This window comes from Pimephales promelas, chromosome 20 (genome assembly GCF_988280905.1).
Source record: "Pimephales promelas chromosome 20, fPimPro1.hap1.1, whole genome shotgun sequence".
In the NCBI taxonomy this organism is placed as follows: Eukaryota; Metazoa; Chordata; class Actinopteri; order Cypriniformes; family Leuciscidae; genus Pimephales; species Pimephales promelas.
This window is the reverse complement of record NC_142788.1, coordinates 3,868,139-3,872,164: the sequence shown is the minus strand read 5'-3', so window position 1 is coordinate 3,872,164 and position 4,026 is coordinate 3,868,139. Positions and strand designations below refer to the sequence as shown.

The following is a 4,026-nucleotide window of genomic DNA, read 5'->3' as shown; positions in this document are numbered from 1 at the left end:
CATTATTTGTTTGGTTTGAAAAGAAGACACGGCAGTAGTGTTTGGCACAAAGCCACAGTTTACCACAAATTAAATTCAATTCCAGTGCCAAACAGAGAAACGCCCATTTTACGACCGATGGAGAAGCCTGTTCCCAGCACCTTTGCCTCTACACCTGTCACACCGATCTTGGCACCAGTATCTGCTGCAATGCCCACTGTAGTTTTCACAGGACCAATGGCGAGGAAAGTACTGGCGACTTGTGCATTCACAAAGGCTGTGACACTGAGAGACGATAAAGAGGCTTCGACATTTGTGGAGACGCTTGGCCCTTCGATCGCAAAGCTCGCTGCAAGAAAATGACAGTAAATTATATTTCAATAGTAAAAGTATTTTGTTACAAAAATACCATTTTATTGCAAAAGTCAGAGTCATAAAAAATCAGGCTTTCAAATCAGGCTTTTCATGTTGCACTCTAGCTGTGACTTAAAAGCCCAGTTTTCAGCTCGCCCTCACAATGTTAGTGTTAAAGGCATCGACATCCCCTATAGCCCCTAACCCCAACCTTCACAGGGGCGCAGGGACGGACTGGGACTAAAAAACGGCCCTGGACTTTGACTAGGCCAGGCCCAAAGCAATCGGCGCATGGAAACTCGACAACAACAGTAACGCCTGCCGCCTGGCATGAGTGTCAGAAGACTTTAATTTTACAGTTAAAATGTTGAAGTTTAGCTGTTTTAACTGCTGTAATCATTAAAAATGTAACAAGCTGAATATCACTTCCTCACATCATCCCTTTTCTGTCCCTCTAAATCACTGCTGTCATGTTGCTGCTTAGCTGTCTGGCTCACTTCTTCACTGCTGGGTCTGCTGCTAATAGGTGTGTTTGACTTCATGTAGCGCTGCGCAGCGCTGATTTAAAGGACAACTCCGGTGAACAACGAACCTTTGGTCTAATAAAACATCGGTACCTAGTCAATCGTTCTCTGAGATTTGTTTTCATGATAATCGAATAAAGACTTTTATCTCTAAAAACTGTTTAGCGTATAATGCTAGCAATGGGGGCATTGACTAAGTACAAAGAAATCGCTAGTTAAGACCACTAACAAGGCTCAAAATAGCCCCACACAAACACAGTAACATAATGAGGGTCCATACATGCGAAACGAAGCATTGAGAACTTTGTAAGTGTACAGACCGTTTAATAAGAAGATACTTTATGAAGGCAGTTCACTTCGCGTATACAGACAGGAGCCATCTAAAATAGTCTCGATAAGTCAATCCCTGAACTTAACGGTATATTACAGTAACAGGATACAACTTCAAAGTAAATATATACCCTTAAGGAGAGTAAATAAATGACATCTAAAGACAGAAAATATATAACCATAAAGACCAATCTTCATATCATTTTGGGAAAATGGTCGTATATGTTGTTTTGGGACTTTGGACACTAGATCTACATTGACATTTAGGTATGAGGACGTGTTGCCAGTTTTGTCACTAGCGTTCTATATGACGTTAAAGGATGAGAATGCGTTGGTCAGTCTCATCCCAGTTCCAAACAGAAGTCCAACTAAGACCATCTGATGTTCTGTATTTCATACAAAGCTGTTGGGTTGAGGCGACAATTGACTAAGTCTGGTTGTTTCAGTTCAATATGTTGAAACTTACAGTATAGGCCAATAACATTTAAGATTGGAGATCCATTTCACCTGTTTCTTCTCAAAAATATATTTCTTTTTCTCTTATTTAGGCTTGTTAATTAATCATTAGAAGTTTGACCTTTAATGGATTACAGTGTATAACAAAAAACATTGTATTGTCATTTCTTTCATCCAGTTAAATCTGGCTGCTCACTGAAGTCACTGAAGTTAGAAATGAACTAAATATTTACCAAAAGGTAAAATCAGTCCACAATATTCTATATTTCTTAGAGCAAATTATGCACTTATTCTTCTGAATGGTGTTTGCCTACCTGACGTCTTCAGAACAGGGGTTTACTCCAAAAGAAAATGTAGAAATGTCAGCAGATTATTAAAACCTTTCTCTGTGGGAACCGCCTGTGGAATAAAAGATTTACAGCAAATTATATTTTATAATACGTTACATTTGGCTCAAAAAGTATTTGCTCATCAATAGTAAACTAGCAGAATTGTGTTGATGACGTGAGTAAAAAAATAAAAGATAAAAAAATCCATTTCTGTAATGAATAAAATCAGTCAATTAAAAATCTAAATTACTGATATATACTGTACCATTTAGTATTGTAAACTTTCAATAATGCCATTAAGCATCTATAATTTTCTTTGCATAAAAAAACTCACATGATGTCTTACCTGATGAGGTGTCTTGGTTTATAGGAGATGCTGCTTCGTGCTCTCAGTTGAACTGCAAGACAACTTCCACTGAGGCTTAAATACAATCCTGCAAACAAAACTGAAACTGAAATTGCAAAACTAGATTTAACAAGAGCTCAAAAAAGGAGGAACAGAAAGCAACAGTGACAATGTTAAGATGCTGACCTTTAGCAGGTTTAATGTCATTATTTTTGCAGGTATTTTGTCATAAAACAAAAATTTTATATTTAAATTCTTTTAATATCATTTTTGTCCTATTGTCTTTGGATTAAATCAAGTTAATATCAAAGCTCAGTGACAGCAACAGAAAAACATTTAACAACTCGAGTCACAAATCCACACTTTTCTATAGGTCTGTCTGCTTGTTTCAGCTCAGAAAATTGCTGTTTGCAGTACCCAAATAAGATCTGTAGACAATGTGCCCCTGGGTGCATTGACTCATAGAGATACTGTAGTTTGTTACTGGGGGGCAAGAGTCCCAAAATAGAAATATGCAGAAACATTAATTACATTTTTACTTAGTAGATGTTTAAATAACTTTTTTTGTGTCTGTAAACAAATGTGAGTAGCTTGTTTAAAAGTTAAGGTGCACAAACCAAACAGCCAAAAAATGAATGTTACAGCAATGTTATATCAGAACACACGTGTTCTGGCGGTACCGCTATTTATAATATTTCTTATGATTTTAGAAAAATGTAACTACCTTGAAACTTTAAAGCCCGGGCTTTTGTTTACTAAACTCGGTGAATTGAACCGGCCTATATATGGGACAGGCCTTAAATTGCTTGCACACAAAACTGAAATATATCCCACTATGAAACTATTTATTTTAAAGTACAGTATAAATCTAAAATTTTTTTTAGCTTATTTTGTAATTAAGTGTCTTTGGACCAAAAAGAAATGTGAAGGAAACGCTCCGTGTGGGCGGCTTCATATGTTTGACAATGCCAAGCACATACTCCAATGCCAGGAAACACACAAACACACACTCTCACATCTTCATTGTAAAGGCTTCCCCTGATCTTACTTCTGCTTTCTGTAGCGGGGAATCTTTTGGCCCAGTGGAAAATAACTTCATAATAAGAATTGCTGCATATTAAATGGTCATCTGCAATCTTGAGGTTCTTAAATTGTACTAAAGTAGCACATCAAATGACATACGCAATTAAACTACATTTGAGTCCAAGCATGTTAGAAATGCAGATGCAAGAACAAAACTTTCCACTCATATCTTAAGATGTTTGAAAAATAACTTATTCTAATTATGACTATTTAATTATGTCATTTGTTTCTAGCTGTGGGATAATTCTAATTTTTCTGACTAATTCTGTTGTATGTTTTGTCAGATTTCACTGCGCTCTCATAGACTTTATACACAGTTACATGGAGAGCTGTTTTCTTTCTTCAGCTCAGCATGAGCAAAATTAAAACAGCTCAGACAAGAAAGTAATTTAAAAACAAAGATAGAATACAATAAATAGAATTGTGCAAGAATAAAAATGAAAACATTACAATAACATTATTATTTTTATGATTTGAAAACATTAAAACAATTAAAACTCAATACCCTAAATAAACACAAGGCATACAAATAGTATTAAAACAGGGGTCTCAAACTCAAATTAACTGGGGGCTGCTGGAGATAGAGTCTGCGCATCAAGTATTCAAAAAAAACCAAAAACATGTA

General features: G+C 36.0%; 1 long non-coding RNA gene across 1 annotated transcript; it reads right to left on the bottom strand.

Annotated features, from left to right (window-relative positions):
* Positions 1 to 218: 218 nt before the first annotated feature.
* LOC120468614 (uncharacterized) lies at positions 219 to 2,408 on the bottom strand. Its single transcript, XR_005620258.2, has 3 exons — positions 2,319 to 2,408; positions 1,958 to 2,042; positions 219 to 328 (listed from the first exon to the last, which is right to left on the bottom strand). It is a non-coding gene; the product is annotated as an uncharacterized LOC120468614 (long non-coding RNA).
* Positions 2,409 to 4,026: the final 1,618 nt, after the last annotated feature.